Below are 20,899 nucleotides of genomic sequence, written 5' to 3'. Positions count from 1 at the left end.
GTGGAAATCCAATTTTCCCAACACAATTTTTTGACTGAAAAAAAACCTGTATGTTCTAGACACCAGCCATGTAGATTAAAAAATACATGTTTAATAATGAAAATAGAGACTAGATGTTGTTTTTGCCATACAGTAACTATTTTTCAAAAAATTTATTTAGAAGTAGTGAGAGAGCATTTTGTACAACTATGTACACATGTGTTATTGCTGATAGTTGCCACTGAGTCAATTCTGACACAGTTGTTTATGTACAGAATGAACACATATAATGTATACTGGTAGGACAGTGGTTAAGAGCTCAGCTGCTAACCAAGAAGTTCAGCAGTTTGAATCTACCAGCAGCTCCTTGGAAACTCTACAGGGCAGTACTACTCCACCCTATAGGGTTGCTATGAGTTGGAATCGACTCAATGGTAACGGGTTGGTTTTTGGATGTATTAATATGTGTGCGTACTCATATGTGTGCTTTTGCAATTGTTATTTCTGCTTAAATTTGTGCGATAATCCTTCTAATGCTTGGAATTACAGCCATTTTGGTACCTGGACTTCACAAAAGGTATTCTTTTCCTGCCAAAGGCATGGTTTGTTGGCATAACTATCATACGCTCACAATCATCATCCATTACGTGGGTATAGTCTCTCCCTTTGAATAGCATTTACCATCTTATCTGAGTAGCTTTTTATATACCATACATCTTAATGCCTTTCTTTCCTTTCTAAGCCACTTCAAGGACAATGATAAAAAGTGGGAATGTAGATGAAAAGTATTCTATTTCTCAAAGCTGCAAATTCTACATCGAGGGCTTCATTTTAGCACATTTCAGAGCTGCCTGACTGAGTGCTCCATACACTAAAGAATGGGCCGCAATTGAGGCCAATCATGCTGAACTAAAAGGAGTTATAGAAGGAAAAACTTTTGATGTAGAGTTCAACTGTAAGAGATAAACAGTATTATTCTACATTAAGAGGCAGTATTTTCTCATCTCAAAGCTCAAAAGAAAATTTTACCCTGGAAACTCTCTTGAAAAATGATTATTATACTGCCTGCATTAAACAAGGTCTGTAAGTCTGGCATTTACTGTACTTTTGTGACTGTTATGTAGCTTTCTTCATAGGTTCTAATATGACCTTACAAGGTAGACTTATTCTAGGCAATGAATATCCTTGCTGAGGTTAAAATACAACAAAGACATAACTTTCGAGTTTTGTTTTTTGATAGTAGATTCATTTTCAAATTATTCTGATTATAGTTTTTATTAAAAAGGGACTTTCAAACTTTTTCGTATTATGGCACACATAAAAATGATAACATTTGGATCACTGCCATCAATGTTGTCAGTTGCCCATAACTGGACGCCATACCGTAGGTACTGACAGCCACAGGCTTTCCCTGGTTACTCAAGTAACCCAAGTACAACATGCCAGGGTGCCATGACTTGGCCAGTCAGGAAATTTTGCTCTAAAATGTATTTGTATTGCAGTAAGTACAGAGGGCCTTGTCCACAGCTAATATGAAAAAAAATGGCAATTTGGAAAAGACTTCTGCTATTCACCAATACAATTTCATGTAAATGAAACCATAAAATAGGTAGAAGTATACATTAGAAATGGGAGCCCAGGTAGTGCCATAATTAAGAGTTCAGCTGCTAACCAAATAGGTCACTGTTTGTACTCATCTAGCTGCTCCGCTGGAGAAAAGACCTGGTGATTTGCTCTCACAAAGATTACAGGCTAGGAAATTCCATGGGGCAGTTCTACTTTGCCACATGGGGTCACTATGAGTCAAATTTGACTTAATGGCACATAACACCACCACCAACATACACTGGGAATGATTTTAAATCTCTAGGCTATGAAAAGGGTCATTAAATCTTAACCCAAAAGCTGGAACCTCACAAAGGTAAAAGGTAAAAACCTCAACTACATAAAAATGAAAACTTATGTGCTCCAACTGAAGAAAAATTATAATACATAAGACAAATTTTTAATAAGCTTTACTTATAAGCCCATAAGGCAAACACACCAAGAGAAAAATAGGTAAACAAAGTTTACCAGAGCTAGAATACAAATGGTCAATAAAAGCAAAACCAAGTTCAAATGCATTAAAAATTAAAGAAAGCCACACAAAACATTCAGATACTCCTGCCATCAATTGATCAAATAAGAGGTTAATGTTAATCTGATCAAAGGTTGTAGGAAACAGATATTCTCATATTTTATTGATGAAATTATAAATTATTATGTCTTAGGTGAGCAACTTAGCAAAGTTTATCAAAGCCTTAAACAGCTGAGTATGCTTTAAGCTAGTCATTTATAGGGATTATATATATTATATATATAATTTGTATATGAGAATGCTTATGAAAATGAAAAATTTAAAGCAACGAAAACATACAAAAATAAGAAATGTGTTAAATAACATATGGTATACGCATAGATTGGAACACGGATCAGTCACTGAAAACAATCATACAGAATTACATTTGTTAATACAGGCAGTCCCAGGGTTAGGAGCGAGATCTCTTCCTAACTGTGCTTTAAGTTAAATTTGTAAGTGGTAACAGGTACACATGGTTCTTATTTAGCCTTACTTTAATGCAAGAAAAGGCTGGAACACTTTTCAGTAGTTTGAAAGTGGCATGTGCAGCAAGTGAAGGTGTTTGTGATGAGAAATTTGCTGGGAATTGTTTCAAAGTTTTGCAAATGTATGTTAACAGTAAACAGCAAGTACAGGTTGCCCATAAATTGGACGTTCATAACCCACGGACTGCCTGTATTGAAAACTGTCACTTTGTAAGACTACATAAATATGTAAAAATAAATACGAAGTGACACTGATATCTTAATAAACAATATTTTGACAGTGGTGGGGTTATTTACTTCATTATGCATATTTTGGTCTTCTAGTTGTATATTTGGAAACCCTGGTGGCGTGGTGGTTAATTGCTACAGCTACTAACCAAAAGGTTGGCAGTTCAAATCCATCAGGCGCTCCTTGGAAACTCTATGGGGCAGTTCTACTCTGTCCTATGGAGTCACTATGGGTTGGAATCGACTTGATGGCAATGGATTGAACTGGATTTTAGTTGCATATGTAGGGCATGTTATTTCTTGTGTAAAATAAATAAGCAAAAATTTTTGCTTTCTTCTTGAGTAAAATAAGATGGCAGGTTAGCAGATAATATTCTTTATAGGTTACTTGACATATCCATGATAATATGTTTTTAATTGCCTCAGGACTTATGGTTTGATTATGACTTAATCAGGCAAATCCAAAATCAGATTTTGATTAGCCAGAGCCTATAATTAACCATGATTATTTCTGACATGTTCTTATAAGCAAGAAGCAATTTCTGAATCTACAATATCAGTCATAATTAAAATTCGTAATGATCCAATTCAATATTTATTGGGCATGTATTACATATGAAGCACTGTGTTATTTATCACAGGGGCAAATGAAGACAAAGACATGGCACCTAGCCTCAAGACATTTATAAACTGGCAGAAGAGATACCACACGCATCACAAGGCAGACTGCAATAAATGCCATATATGAGTTTCCAATAAAATGAGTTCTGAGAAAGGAGAGATAATTTTCTGGAATGACCTTCAAGAACCATAAAATTAAATTATTTTCAGTAAATTACACTTACTAAGGAAGAGATAATGATTAGTCATTTTAGGAACTCTGCAACAAAGATAGGTGTATATTAAAGGATTATCTGTTTATCTTCCATTATTCAGAAAATTAAATTAGCAGAATTATCTCATTCCCCCAAATTCCAGCTAATTAAGGTTTTACTTCTAAGGATACAGAAAAATATCTTTTCCTTCATTAGGCTTGGTTTTATTGTTTTGAATTTCATCTCTTCATCTAGAGCAAGAAGAGTTAATGGTGTCCTTCGTAATTACTTCTATACATTTAGGCTAATTAAAATATGTTTTCAAATACTTTGTCATATTGTTTCTACGTAAAAATAAAAATGTCAGTGCCTTATAATAGGATTGTCAATTATTTTCCCCAGTATTCTTTGCCTTAACACATTATTTAAATCAGAGGAGAAAATTGCCTCAAAAAAATTTGGCAAGCCCATGTAACAAAATTAGAATAACACGACTATAGGATGAGTCAAGCCTCACCATTCCAAGTTAAAACATAATTTTTATTGTGTGTGCTTGTGTGTGTGTGTGTGCAAGTCAGAAAGAGAGAGAGAGAGAATTATGTGTAGGTAAGTCTCCTTCCTGAAAAGAAAAAAAAAAAGTACAAGGTGGTAAAGCATACGGTATCAAATGGGAATACGCTACTGGGAAAAACAAAACCAAAACATTATTGTGATGAAAAGTGTGCTGACTTCTCTTTTGAATTCCAATTAACAACCACAATGTTGGTATAAAAAGATCACGTGGCTTGGATATAGTCTGTTTGGAATGTACATTTCTAACAACTGCATCCTCATTAAAGTTAAGAGCCAAAGACATATACAATCGGTAATATTTCCTCAGTGCATGAGGGTGCTAGCGGCAGGATACTTTCAACAATTATGAAATCTTAGAAGTGGAAAGGACTTTCAGAAATTACCAACCTTTTATCTGAAGCCAAAATATCTCCTACCACCATTTTGTCAGATGCTGTCAAGTTCTCTGATAATTTCTCTCAAGATCTGAGATATAACTTAACAGGTTCAGGTCTTTTTTTAAAATTTATGAAAAAGACTTCTGTTATTTACCAGAATAAATTAAAGATGAATTATTCTTCTTTAGATATCTTCTCTTCAGCTAAGAGATATTTTACTATTTCCAGTTTAAAGACACTTCCCCTTTGTGAAGATGATATAAACAAAAAGTCTATGGACTATCTTTGATTTTATTTTTCTCCAGTCATCTTCATGGATCATTACAGGCATATTACCTATATATTCTTTATCCTCTTTAATGACCCCATAAGGTAGAATTGCTTCTTCAGAGCCTTTTCATCTTTTTCTTTTGTAGGTAGGCATTGGACGCATGTATCTCAGACAGAAATTGGTGTCACGCCCCAGCAGGAGGCAGTTGCTGTAGACACTCATAAATCCCGGATGGTGAACACCATACTTTACTGAATGTAATGGCAAGACAGGATTCTTACATTTAAGGACAGGCTTCTGTTTTAGAATTTCAAAATAATGCTTACAACAGGTTAACGTTTTAGTTATTACTTCTGCTCTCGTTTAAATTAGTATTTTTTTATGAAAAATTGTCCTTCATATTTTAAGGGAGGAGTCAGCAAACTACAGCCAGTGAGCCAAATCTGATCCACTGCCTGTTTTGGTAAATAAAGTTTATCTGGAGAACAGACATGCTCATTGATTATTATTGTCTAGGGCTGCTTTCCTGACAGAGTTGAGCAGTAGCAATAAAGATCTAAGGCCCACAAAGTCTAAAATATTTACTATCCGGCCCTTTACAGAAAAAAAGTTTTCTGACCTTGCTCTATAGTTAGAAAACAATTTTTTTTTAATCCATAAAGTTAACTTGAAAAAGATTTTTTTTTTTTCTTTTTCCTAGGAAACCCTATGAGGTCGCTATGAGTCAGAAATGACTCGATAGCACTATTTTTTTAATTAAATCTATATCTATGTATCTATATATCTATCTATAGAACTAAGTAATGTTAATATATATTATATACTTAAATATGAGGCAATACAAAAAAAGTGACTACCTAAGTTAAAATGAGTAGAATTTATCAAATTATGGTATATTGGATTATTAGTCATGGAATATTCCAATAAATTGAATTACTGAGAATCTCAAAAAAACAGTAGGGAATTAAGAATGTGCGTTCTATTTCAAAGACTACTTTAAATACCTAGTTTTTTAAAACCTCTGAAGAATAAATGGATGAGTCAAAATATAAAGCCCTTTCCAACTATTACTTAACAGAACTGGATCTTCTGTGCATTTCTTTGTATGAAGAGATAGTTTCGAAGGATAATAGTATGTCATATATTTTTTCATACACAGTCTATTAGTGGAAGAAAGACACTTTAAAGTGATTAAAAAAAAAGACCAGACTCTGGAATGAGTCACCAATGTGACTAATGAATTACATTAGTCACTAAGGAGCAAGAAGCAGTATCTTCTACAAAAAAGTAGTAAGGCAGGGGTAGCAATAAACTCAGTGCCATCGAGTTGATTCCAACTCATAGGACCCTACAGGACAGAGTAGAACTGCCCTATATGGTTTCCAAGAAATGCCTGATGGATTTGAACTGCCGACCTTTTGGTTAGCAGATGTAGCTCTTAACCACTACACCACGAGGGTTTCCAGGATAGCAATAAGAGAGCCAAAAAAATAATGAGCAGAAGAAAACAAAAACCTTCATTCTTCTTTAAGTCTTTTCACATATTTCACTGTGAATGTTAACCCTTTCTTCCTTTTTTTGGGAGGACTAATTTGATAAAATGCATTATATTGGAGGAAGAAATTTTTGTTATCTAGTCATAATGCTCTCTTAATGCTATTAATAAAGAACATATAAATTAGAATCAAAGGCCATTTTTGTTCCCCTTCACAGAATTTTCATTTCTATTAAAAAAAAAATCAGCCCATTTCCTCCAGTTTGGAGCAGAAATTGTACCGTATTCATTTGGTGCATGGTAGGTACCTGATAAATATTTATTGACCTTCTATATAGGCATATTTAAAAAAAAAAAAAAATTCTCAGGGACAAATTTAACTTTTTTGTCTGTAAATGTGCCAGCATTTACTAAATTCATGTTTCTAACATAGCAAATGGCACACTAATGAATTGAATTGCAAATTCACTTGCCTGTTCAATTATTCAAGAAAATAATTGAGCCCATGGAGGTGACTCTTTCGCCAAAGAATGCTTTACCTTACCCACATGTGCCAAAACAGCCTAGAAGCCTGTGATCCACATTAAGAGACTCCAGCCCTAAAGGCCTCTAAATTCCTCCTTAAATGGGAGTTGGAACCCATGAACCCTCAGTTTCCTTCTAATTGTAATAATGATCATATGGAGGTTTTGCAAGTAAAGTAAAAAGAAAACGGAGTCTGCATTTAAAAACAATAATCTTCTCAGCAAAAAGATGAAAATGGTGATGGAAAAATAATACATTAACAATAATACCTGATTTTAAAGTTAACAATTCTTTACTTTCAAATTTGATACTGTATATGTAAGGGGATGTTTAAAAGATATTTTAAAAATTAAAATTATTTAGACTAACAAAGACTGATAAAAATTAATGTGTGAAATATGTTTAACCAATTGGGTTTCTTGGTGACAGTAGCAGAAACTGATTAATTTAGGCAAAAGAAAATTGATCGGAAGATTATCTGAAAATTCCAGAGTAAATGAAAAGGGCTGAGGACAAGATTTAGAAAGAAAAAGAACTGTGGAAGCAAGGAAGTACTTGGAAGTGGGAGCTACCAAATGTTCTCAGAGCTGAGACAAACTGATCTAAATGCTGCTGCTAGAAAGGAACTCAATTGTTTTTAGTCTCTGTCTATTTTCACGTTCACTTACGCTGTCACAGTAACCTTATGTCTGTATTGCCTAGCCATCATATGCCAAGATACTGAATTTTTTTTCTATCCAGTACCTTAATTTTACAGTCTTGGTTTGAATCCCAAAATACAACAAAGTGATAATATACCCAGATATTCAGCTATGATGTAACAAGCATTGTTGACCTCCCAATTTGACTGGGATGGTGGGGGTCGGCAATGTCCTCCATCCCATCTTTTCAGATCATTCACTGCCACATTTGGAGATCTGTTATCATTACCACTACATTTCTAATAGCACTTTCCATATAAAGGAATACTTCTTATGTTTCAATTGAGAAAAAAATTCAACTGAAGAAATAAAAGGAATTTATTACATTCTTAACTGGAAGTCTAAAAGTAAGCAAGAATTGACCCAGCAGCTTAAACATTATCACCAAGAACCTAATTCCTCTCTGTCTCTCTAACTTCTCTCCCATGCTCTAGCTTTACTCTCAGACTCTGCCAAGTTGTCTCCTAACAATTCCAGGCTTCTCATCTGTGATAGTAAAATGACTATCACAGTTTCAACACAAAGCATCTAGGGGAAGAAAGGTAGTCTTTCCCAGCAGTTCCCAGGGGAAAGAGAGAAAGTTGCTGTTTCCAAAACACAGTCAATGTCCTAACACTCATTGATTTTGTTTGTGTGATATGTCTATTCATGAACCAACCACTGTGGCCAGAGATATGGGATGTGATGATTGGGTTAAGTCAATCAAAATTCAACTCTAGAGGTAAAGGTTAGGACAGACCCACTCAGCATCATGTAGCTGAGAATAAGAGGATGGCTTCCCCCAGAAAAATCTGGGTGTTATATCCCTAAAAGACAGGGAGTTGATAAAAACCAAAATTTGCCATTGTCTATTATGTAATAATTCAAAGTCTGCCTATTTTTCTTCGAACAATGTTCTATTTTTTTAATGAGAGTTTTGTTCAGTTTGTAAAGGAGTAGGAGATGTGTATTCCATTTAACTTCCTTACTTTGCCTCAACAAACTTGTAAGCCTTTCTTTCTTCTAATAATTCATAGTATACATAACCATTTCTCATCTTGGAACAGAACTGTGAGAATATCTTATTTCACATAAGACACTATGGTGATGACTTCTGGTCCCCGATGACATGATGTCTTCTGGATTCAGATCACTGACCCAGAAATGAAAACTTCTAGTAGTATTGTTCAACTTTTTAAATTTCATATGCCAACAACTCATTTAGGGCTTTCTAAAACAGAATTACTTCAGGTATCTTCTGCCTTTCTTATTTTTATTTGATTCTTCTTTTTTTTTCTTCTCTCTAAAATTATGGAAGATGGATAATAAAAACAAACTCCATATCTACTCTTGCCTATCACCACTATGCATCAATTTAATTATTCTCACTTAATCCAATTCTGCTCAAACTATAACCCATTCTTCTTTGAGATCATAGTGGTGAAGTTATTTGTGTAATAAAAAACCCAGTGCTGTCGAGTTGATTCTGACTCATAGCAACCCTATACAGAGTAGAACTGCCCCATAAAGTATTAATTAATTAACTTGACAAAATATCCCCTTCATATCATATTTTTCTAAGTATTTGCTAATATCTTTTAAAGTTGCTTTTAGTCTTATTGTAGCCCTGGTAGCACAGTAGTTAACCAAAGGTCAGCAGTGTGAATCCACCAGTCACTCCTTGGAAACCCTATGGGGTAGTTCTACTCTCTCCTATAGGATCGCTACGAGTTGGAATCAACACGATGGCAATGGGTTTGAGGTTTTTTTTGGTTTAGTATTATTAGAATTTTTACAGGCAATTTAAAGATCTACCTACAAAATTCAATTTCAAAGAAAATTATTTTATTTTACAAATGTTTTATTTACAAACAGATGAATGCATGCGTGTATATATGTATTCATGCTATGTAGTGGTTAAGTACCATAGCTACTAACCAAAAGACTGGCAGTTCAAATTCACCAGACTCCTTGGAAACTCTATGAGGTAGATCTACTCTGTCCTGTAGGGTTGCTATGAGTCGGAATACACTCAACGGCATCAGGTTTGGTTTTAGTTTTATATATATACACCAGTCAAATGGTTAAACCTGGAATATAAACTTATTTTGGCATGTGTGTATGTATATGTGTATATATTATATATAATTTATGTGTATAATATTTGTGTGTCTGTCTATCTATTGATCTATCATCTATCTATCTATACCAGTCAAATGGCAAATCCGGCATGTGAATTTATTCTAAGCAGTGTTGAGCATATTCCACAAACACTGGTCAAATATAGAATGCTTGTTTATCCTCATATTGTCTACATATTCCAGATTATAGGCAGACTCAACATGAGTATAAAGAGAGGTCTAAGACTTCAAACTAATTCATGCTTGTTCTCTAATTCAAATTATGCCTGTCCACAATCTTTGTTCAATTTCATTTAAGAGAAACAAAAGAAATCACTAATTATGCCAAACATTTCAAAGAAATATCTTCGATGTAGAATTAAACAAAAGTCGAAGTATTTCAGTGAAGAACAATGTTTTCCTGACAAGTGACTATCTCAGCTACTTATGCTATTAAACATAATACCATTTTCTCTTTCAATAATGTCATTTTTATCATGTCACTTTTCCTCTTGGCATTCCCATTTCTGCCATGTTTGCTTTGGTTTGACCTATTAGCACTTTTACTTAAATTAGTGCCACTCTTCCCCAGAATACAAAAGTATGTGATAGAATATTGTGATAAAGGAAAAAAAAGAAATAATTTAAAAACATCCATTTCTAACAATCCTACAAATGCCAGATATTCTATACCTTCCACAGGAACTATTTGCAATATCTGGATTAAACACTTTTTCTGCTACATATACATAATATTCCAAGTAATTTTTTAATTAAAATTCATACTCAGATTGATTTGTTTAGACACTGCTTAAATATATTGAAAATGGTGTGCAAATAATTCTGAAAATTACTAATAGCATGTGGTATGGATTTCAGAAAGGGGTTTGATCTTTATGGTCCTCCATGGCTATTGTATGTGTCAGGGTAGGCAGCTGCCAGGAATTTTCTTGACACAAGGGTTCAGTAGTACTGGGATGGGGCGGGGGGGGTTACAAATTTAAATAAGGTAGAGAGGGCTGGTCTCACTGAACAAAAGTAGAAGAAAACAGAGAGATGTATGTAGGTATCTAGGGGAAGAGAATTCCAGATAGAGTGAATAGATGGCACAAAGGTCCTTGGGTTGGGAGTCAGCCTGGTGTGCCTGAGCAGTACTGGTATGGTGAGAGACCACTGGGCTGCAGGAGAGTGAACAAAGAAGAGAATAGTAGGAGATGAGGACAACCACGTCAGTCAGGGCCTGATTCTATAGGGCCTTTTGGACCATTATAATGACTTCAGCCTTTTCCCTGAAAAGCATGGCATGGTCTGATTTAAGTTTTTAAAGGATAACTCTGACCAGTGAGCTAAGAATAGAATTGGAGTGGGGTGGGCATGAGAAGGTGGAGATGTAAGCAAGGAGAGCTGTTAAAAGGCTATTACAATTGTCTTAGAGTAGACAAAAGTAGAGACAGAGAGAGTTGTAAGACATGGTTGCATTCTGGCTAAGTGGTGATGGTAGAGCCAACAAAATTTCCTAATGAAGTATGTGTGGAGTGAGATAGAGGGGTGAAGAACAACTTCATGGCATTTGGCTTAACCAACTGGGTGAGAATTAAAATGACTGAGGTCAAATAAGAGACATGTTGTGACTATGTTCAAGAAAAAACAGTTTGGTGTGGTAACCTGCTTTATGTTACTTACCTTATTTTTAAACCAGACCCTAAAGGAACTTTTGTCACACTAAGAGTTTTTATTCTAAGTAATTATTGACATTGAGTGTGGCATCCTTCTCTCTTTAAGAACCTATTTAAGGATTATAGCCCTGGAGGATGGAGGGATAACTTCTCACACAGCCTGAAGGCTGATATAGTAGTATCACAGAAGTCAAGAGGTTGAATGCAGACTCTGAAAATCACATCCAACTTATCATTCATGAAGCTAATAATGATGAAGGAATAAGGAGAAATGCCAACTGGCAACAAGAGTCCTTCCAGTCACTCATTAGTGAGCCCACATGAAGAAGAGTGGCAGGGGATGTAGGCTCTATGAGGCCTACATATCCCAAGAAAACAGGGACCTTGAAAGGCTGAGATCCTCATATCCTATTCTGAAGACCAGGCTAAAGCACACGCCTATGAAAATAATATACGTTAAAATAATTTTTTGTCTATATTGGACGCATTATAAAACCCATCACTATTATAATATTTTAGAATGATTTTGGCCTTATCAAAACATAATTTATTTTCTTTACTAAAGGGAGTTGACCTATGTTCTTACTTTCTTACGTTAAATGCAACAGTTACTGTACTCCAATTGCTCTTTTCAGGTTTTGTTATGGGAAAATAGGGCTTATATAATGTTTAAAAAAACAAAAACAGATTCCATTTAATGGTGAACCCATGTGTCTCAGAGTAGACTTGCACTATACAGGGTTTTCAATGGCTGTGATCATTTGGAGGTAGATCACCCAGGCCTTTTTTCTGAGGTGCTTGTGGATGGATTTGAACTGCCAACTTTTTGATTTAGTAGCTGTCTTAATTATCTAGTGCTGCCATAAAAGATACACCACAAGTGGATGGCTTAAAAAAAAACAGAAATTTATTTTCTCACAATTTAGAAGGCTTAGAAGTAGAAATTCAGGGTGACAGCTCTAAGGGAAGGCTTTCTCTGTCTGTCAGTTTTGGAGAAAGGTCCTTTTCTTTTTTAGCTTCTAGGTGATCCTTATGTGGCTTAGCATTTCTCTTCTCCCAACTCTACTTGCGTGTTCATCTCTTTTATGTCTCAAAAGAGACTGACTCTAAGAACACTTTACAGTAATCCTGTCTTATTAACATAACAAAGACAAATGGGATTATAACCACAGGCATAGAAGTTAGGATTTACAACACGTATTTTTAGAGGACACAATTCAATCCACAACAGTAGCCAAGAGGTAACCATTTGTGCTACCTGGTGACTCCCTATCTAACATTTCGCAATTTAAAAAGTGTGTTGGCTTGGGGCGCGGAGCCAAGATGGCGGACTAGGCAGACGCTACCTCGGATCCCTCTTACAACAAAGACACGGAAAAACAAGTGAATCGATCACATACATAACAATCTACGAACCCTGAACAACAAACACAGATTTAGAGACGGAGAACGAACTAAAACGGGGAAGCAGCGATTGTTTCCAGAGCCTGGAGCCAGCATACCAGTCAGGTACGGCACAAGCACAGAGAGCTGCTCCACCCCCCTGAACTAACCCCGGGAGGGGGACCAGCCGGTTCCACGGGCGGCATGGGATGCAGCCGGTAGGAGAAGTCCCCAGGAGGCAGTGACTGGTCTTGGAGCAGAAAGAGCAGCGTCTGAGCTGGGGAACCGTCCCGCAGGGATTTGGACTGGACGCAGGTACGGCATAAACACAGAGAGTTGCTCCACCCCCCTGAACTAACCCCGGGAAGGAGACCAGCCGGGTCGCGCGGGCGGTGTGGGACGCAGCCGGTAGGAGAAGTCCCCGAGAGGCAGCGACTGGTATTCAAGCGGGGAGAACAGCGTCCCAGCCGGGACACTCGGTCACGGCACAAGCACGGGGAGCTGCTCCACCCATCTGAACTAACCCCGGGAGGAGGCCCAACTGGCTCTCGGGTGCGGCACGGCCACGCGGCTGGAGGGACGAGAAGTCCCCGGGAGGCAGCGACTGATTTTGGAGTCGAGAGTGCACCGTCCCAGTAGGGGAGCCTTGACGCTGGGCGTGGGGCTGGAAGCGGAGGATCTGACCGTGACTCCAGCGGGCCAGACCCCCCGGGGGCAATCTCCACACAGCCAGCACACATAGGCGACACGCCCCGTGGGAATCTCAGATATACTAGTCATTCTAAGCAAGACAAGCAACTCTGGCTATATTCTGAGGTGCTACTCTCCTATCTCTCTGTTCCCTCCCCCGCCCTCCCCAGGCAGCTTCATTAACATCTGAATAGCCTGAGCCAGAGGGAGAACTCTGATAGGGATCTGACTGCATTTTTTTTTAGCGGATTTTCTGGAAAAACTAGTTTCCCAGTGATGGCACAGAGACAACAATCCACATCAAACCACTTAAAGAAGCAGACCATGACAGCTTCTCCAACCTCCCAAACAAAAGAATCAAAATCTTTCCCAAATGAAGATACAATCTTGGAATTATCAGATACAGAATATAAAAAACTAATTTACAGAATGCTTAATGATATCACAAATGAAATTAGGATAACTGCAGAAAAAGCCAAGGAACATACTGATAAAACTGTTGAAGAACTCAAAAAGATTATTCAAGAACATACTGGAAAAATTAATAAGTTGCAAGAATCCATAGAGAGACAACATGTAGAAATCCAAAAGATTAACAATAAAATAACAGAATTAGACAATGCACTAGGAAGTCAGAGGAGCAGGCTCGAGCAATTAGAATGCAGACTGGGACATCTGGAAGACCAGGGAATCAACACCAACATAGCCGGAAAAAAATCAGATAAAACAATTAAAAAAAATGAAGAAACCCTAAGAATTATGTGGGACTCCATCAAGAAGGATAACCTGCGGGTGATTGGAGTCCCAGAACAGGGAGGGGGGGACAGAAAACACAGAGAAAATAGTTGAAGAACTCCTGACACAAAACTTCCCTGACATCATGAAAGATGAAAGGATATCTACCCAAGATGCTCATCGAACCCCATTTAAGATTGATCCAAAAAGAAAAACACCAAGACATATTATCATCAAACTCACCAAAACCACAGATAAACAGAAAATTTTAAAAGCAGCCAGGGAGAAAAGAAAGGTTTCCTTCAAGGGAGAATCAATAAGAATATGTTCTGACTACTCAGCAGAAACCATGCAGGCAAGAAGGGAATGGGACGACATATACAGAACACTGAAGGAGAAAAACTGCCAGCCAAGGATCATATATCCAGCAAAACTCTCTCTGAAATATGAAGGCGAAATTAAGATATTTACAGACAAACACAAGTTTAGAGAATTTGCAAAAACCAAACCAAAGCTACAAGAAATACTAAAGGATATTGTTTGGTCAGAGAACCAATAATATCAGATATCAGCACAACACAAGGTCACAAAACAGAACGTCCAGATATCAACTCAAATAGGGAAATCACAAAAACAAACAAATTAAGATTAATTAAAAAAAAAAAATACACATAACAGGGAATCATGGAAGTCAATAGGTAAAAGATCACAATAATCAAAAAGAGGGACTAAATACAGGAGGCATTGAACTGCCATATGGAGAGTAATACAAGGCGATATAGAACAATACAAGTTAGGTTTTTACTTAGAAAAATAGGGGTAAATAATAAGGTAATCACAAAAAGGTATAACAACTCTATAACTCAAGATAAAAACCAAGAAAAACGTAACGACTCAACTAACATAAAGTCAAGCACTATGAAAATGAGGATCTCACAATTTACTAAGAAAAACGCCTCAGCACAAAAAAGTATGTGGAAAAATGAAATGGCCAACAACACACATAAAAAGGCATCAAAATGACAGCACTAAAAACTTATTTATCTATAATTACCCTGAATGTAAATGGACTAAATGCACCAATAAAGAGACAGAGAGTCACAGACTGGATAAAGAAACACGATCCATCTATATGCTGCCTACAAGAGACACACCTTAGACTTAGAGACACAAACAAACTAAAACTCAAAGGATGGAAAAAAGTATATCAAGCGAACAATAAGCAAAAAAGAAGAGGAGTAGCAATATTAATTTCTGACAAAATAGACTTTAGACTTAAATCCACCACAAAGGATAAAGAAGGACACTATATAATGATAAAAGGGACAATTGATCAGGAAGACATAACCATATTAAATATTTACACACCCAATGACAGGGCTGCAAGATACATAAATCAAATTTTAACAGAATTGAAAAGTGAGATAGATACCTCCACAATTATAGTAGGAGACTTCAACACACCACTTTCAGAGAAGGACAGGACATCCAGTAAGAAGCTCAACAGAGACACGGAAGATCTAATTACAACAATCAACCAACTTGACCTCATTGACTTATACAGAACTCTCCACCCAACTGCTGCAAAATATACTTTTTTTCCTAGCGCACATGGAACATTCTCTAGAATAGACCACATATTAGGTCATAAAACAAACCTTTGCAGAGTCCAAAACATTGAAATATTACAAAGCATCTTCTCAGACCACAAGGCAATAAAACTAGAGATCAATAACAGAAAAACTAGGGAAAAGAAATCAAATACTTGGAAAATGAACAATACCCTCCTGAAAAAAGACTGGGTTATAGAAGACATCAAGGAGGGAATAAGGAAATTCATAAAATGCAACGAGAATGAAAATACTTCCTATCAAAACCTCTGGGACACAGCAAAAGCAGTGCTCAGAGGCCAATTTATATCAATAAATGCACACATACAAAAAGAAGAAAGAGCCAAAATCAGAGAACTGTCCCGACAACTTGAACAAATAGAAAGTGAGCAACAAAAGAATCCATCAGGCACCAGAAGAAAACAAATAATAAAAATTAGAGCTGAACTCAATGAATTAGAGAACAGAAAAACAATTGAAAGAATTAACAAAGCCAAAAGCTGGTTCTTTGAAAAAATTAACAAAATTGATAAACCATTGGCTAGACTGACTAAAGAAATACAGGAAAGGAAACAAATAACCCGAATAAGAAATGAGAAGGACCACATCACAACAGAACCAAATGAAATTAAAAGAATCATTTCAGATTATTATCAAAAATTGTACTCTAACAAATTTGAAAACCTAGAAGAAATGGATGAATTCCTGGAAAAACACTACCTACCTAAACTAACACATTCAGAAGTAGAACAACTAAATAGACCCATAACAAAAAAAGAGATTGAAACGGTAATCAAAAAACTCCCAACAAAAAAAAGCCCTGGCCCGGACGGCTTCACTCCAGAGTTCTACCAAACTTTCAGAGAAGAGTTAACACCACTACTACTAAAGGTATTCCAAAGCATAGAAAATGACGGAATACTACCCAACTCATTCTATGAAGCCACCATCTCCCTGATACCAAAACCAGGTAAAGACATTACAAAAAAAGAAAATTATAGACCTATATCCTTCATGAACATAGATGCAAAAATCCTCAACAAAATTCTAGCCAATAGAATCCAACAACACATCAAAAAAATAATTCACCCTGATCAAGTGGGATTTATACCAGGTATGCAAGGCTGGTTTAATATCAGAAAAACCATTAATGTAATCCATCACATAAATAAAACAAAAGATAAAAACCACATGATCTTATCAATTGATGCAGAAAAGGCATTTGACAAAGTCCAACACCCATTTATGATAAAAACTCTCAGCAAAATAGGAATTGAAGGAAAATTCCTCAACATAATAAAGGGCATCTATGCAAAGCCAACAGCCAATATCACCCTAAATGGAGAGAAGCTGAAAGCATTTCCCTTGAGAACGGGAACCACACAAGGATGCCCTTTATCACCACTCTTATTCAACATCGTGTTGGAAGTCTTAGCCAGGGCAATTAGGCTAGACAAAGAAATAAAGGGTATCCGGATTGGCAAGGAAGAAGTAAAGTTATCACTATTTGCAGATGACATGATTATATACACAGAAAACCCCAAGGAATCCTGCAGAAAACTACTGAAACTAATAGAAGAGTTTGGCAGAGTCTCAGGTTATAAAATAAACATACAAAAATCACTTGGATTCCTCTACATCAACAAAAAGAACACCGAAGAGGAAATAACCAAATCAATACCATTCACAGTAGCCCCCAAGAAGATAAGATACTTAGGAATAAATCTTACCAAGGATGTGAAAGACCTATACAAAGAAAACTACAAAGCTCTACTACAAGAAATTCAAAAGGACATACTTAAGTGGAAAAACATACCCTGCTCATGGATAGGAACACTTAACATAGTAAAAATGTCTATTCTACCAAAAGCCATCTATACATTTAACGCACTTCCGATCCAAATTCCAATGTCATATTTTAAGGGGATAGAGAAACAAATCACCAATTTCATATGGAAGGGAAAGAAGCCCCGGATAAGCAAAGCACTACTGAAAAAGAAGAAGAAAGTGGGAGGCCTCACCTTACCTGACTTCAGAAACTATTATACAGCCACAGTAATCAAAACAGCCTGGTATTGGTACAACAACAGACACATAGACCAATGGAACAGAATTGAGAACCCAGACATAGATCCATCCACGTATGAGCAGCTGATATTTGACAAAGGACCAGTGTCAATTAACTGGGGAAAAGATAGTCTTTTTAACAAATGGTGCTGGCATAACTGGATATCCATTTGCAAAAAAATGAAACAGGACCCATACCTCACACCATGCACAAAAACTAACTCCAAGTGGATCAAAGACCTAAACATAAAGACTAAAATGATAAAGATCATGGAAGAAAAAATTGGGACAACCCTAGGAGCCCTAATACAAGGTATAAACAGAATACAAAACATTACCAAAAATGATGAAGAGAAACCAGATAACTGGGAGCTCCTAAAAATCAAACACCTATGCTCATCTAGAGACTTCTCCAAAAGAGTAAAAAGACCACCTACAGACTGGGAAAGAATTTTCAGCTATGACATCTCCGACCAGCGCCTGATCTCTAAAATCTACATGATTCTGTCAAAGCTCAATCACAAAAAGACAAACAACCCAATCAAGAAGTGGGCAAAGGATATGAACACACATTTCACTAAAGAAGATATTCAGGCAGCCAACAGATACATGAGAAAATGCTCTCGATCATTAGCCATTAGAGAAATGCAAATTAAAACTACGATGAGATTCCATCTCACACCAGCAAGGCTGGCATTAATCCAAAAAACACAAAATAATAAATGTTGGAGAGGCTGCGGAGAGATTGGAACTCTCATACACTGTTGGTGGGAATGTAAAATGCTACAACCACTTTGGAAATCTATCTGGCGTTATCTTAAACAGTTAGAAATAGAACTACCATACAACCCAGAAATCCCACTCCTAGGAATATACCCTAGAGATACAAGAGCCTTCATACAAACAGATATATGCATACCCATGTTTATTGCAGCTCTGTTTACAATAGCAAAAAGCTGGAAGCAACCAAGGTGTCCATCAACGGATGAATGGGTAAATAAATTGTGGTATATTCACACAATGGAATACTACGCATCGATAAAGAACAGTGACGAATCTCTGAAACATTTCATAACATGGAGGAACCTGGAAGGCATTATGCTGAGAGAAATTAGTCAGAGGCAAAAGGACAAATATTGTATAAGACCACTATTATAAGATCTTGAGAAATAGTAAACCTGAGAAGAACACATACTTTTGTGGTTACGAGGGGAGGAAGGAGGGAGGGTGAGAGAGGGTTTTTTATTGATTAATCAGTAGATAAGAACTGCTTTAGGTGAAGGGAAAGACAACACTCAATACATGGAAGGTAAGCTCAATTGGACTGGACCAAAAGCAAAGAAGTTTCCGGGATAAAATGAATGCTTCAAAGGTCAGCGGAGCAAGGGCGGGGGTCTGGGGAACATGGTTTGAGGGGACTTCTAAGTCAATTGGCAAAATAATTCTATTATGAAATCATTCTGCATCCCACTTTGAAATGTGGCGTCTGGGGTCTTAAATGCTAACAAGCGGCCATCTAAGATGCAGCAATTGGTCTCAACCCACCTGGAGCAAAGGAAAATGAAGAACACAAAGGCCACACGACAACTAAGAGCCCAAGAGACAGAAAGGGCCACATGAACCAGAGACCTACATCATCCTGATACCAGAAGAACTAGTTGGTGCCCGGCCACAATCGATGACTGCCCTGACAGGGAGCACAGCAGAAGACCCCTGAGGGAGCAGGAGATCAGTGGGATACAGACCCCAAATTCTCATAAAAAGACCAAACTTAATGATCTGACTGAGACTGGAGGAATCCCGGCGGCCATGCTCCCCAGACCTTCAGTTGACACAGGACAGGAACCATCCCCGAAGACAACTCATCAGAAATGAAAGGGACTGGTCAGCGGGTGGGAGAGAGACGCTGATGAAGAGTGAGCTAATTATATCAGGTGGACACTTGAGAGTGTGTTGGCAACTCTTGTCTGGAGGGGGGATGGGAGGGTAGAGAGAGAGGGAAGCCGGCAAAATTGTCAAGAAAGGAGAGACTGAAAGGGCTGACTCAAGAGGGGAAGAGCAAGTGGGAGTAGGGAGTGAGATGTATGTAAACTTATATGTGACAGACTGATTGGATTTGTAAACGTTCACTTGAAGCTTAATAAAAGTTATTAAAAAAAAAAAAAGTGTGTTGGCTTAATCTGTTTTGATTCCACAATAACTTTTTTGAGGTAGGTAAGACAGTACTAGTATTACTATCCTTATTTTATACGTTGTAAAAACAAACAAAATTGAGGTGAGACAAGTTAAACAATTAGCCAAATTGTGTCACAAAGCCAATAAAGTGTCAAGCTGGGGCCACGCTCCATAGACACAGATCTATACGTAAGTCTTGTGATTGATGCGTTGCTAATTTCTGTTCATTCTTAACCAATACAGTTGGTCAAAGCCAAGAATTATTAAGGCAACTAGGACCTATATTGCAACTTAGAACTCTACACAAGCAAAAAATGCTACCGATAAAAACAGCAATTAAGTTTTGTTATCTTAACAGAGAAAGAAACAAGTTTTCTAATTCTTCTGTCCTTATAACAAAAAGCAAAGAATTAAAAAAACAAAAACAAAAATTATGTATACTGTTGATTTAATGTCAGTAATTTAAAGAACGTAATTTTTTATTGATAATGAAACTGTTCACTACATCTAATTATCAACCCTCTGCCTCATATAGCCTCTGTTCTAATGAATGCCATTTTTGTATGTGTATTTATATACATACATATATACACACACACACGCACACATCTATGAAAATAACATATGTTAAAATAATTTTTTGTGTATATTGGGTGCATTATAAAACCCATCACTATTATAATATTTTAGAATGATTTTGGCATTACCAAAACATAATTTATTTTCTTTACTAAAGGGAGTTGACCTATGTTCTTACTTTCTTATATTAAATGCAACAGTAATTGAGTACATAACATCCTTGATTTGGAATATACAATATCAATACAGTGGCATTTTAGTTGAGATGACAGCAGTTTTGTAAATGATTAAAGTATATTTTATAAACATGATTTATA

The 20,899-nt window shown here is 36.6% G+C and overlaps 1 protein-coding gene across 1 annotated transcript in view; it reads right to left on the bottom strand.

Annotated features, from left to right (window-relative positions):
• LOC135228572 (inactive N-acetylated-alpha-linked acidic dipeptidase-like protein 2) overlaps positions 1-20,899 on the bottom strand; it is a 154,313-nt gene that overhangs the window by 100,013 nt on the left and 33,401 nt on the right. The window lies entirely within an intron of this gene.

Source organism: Loxodonta africana, chromosome 23, assembly GCF_030014295.1.
Source record: "Loxodonta africana isolate mLoxAfr1 chromosome 23, mLoxAfr1.hap2, whole genome shotgun sequence".
NCBI lineage: Eukaryota > Metazoa > Chordata > Mammalia > Proboscidea > Elephantidae > Loxodonta > Loxodonta africana.
This window is presented reverse-complemented; position numbering and strand designations above follow the sequence as displayed.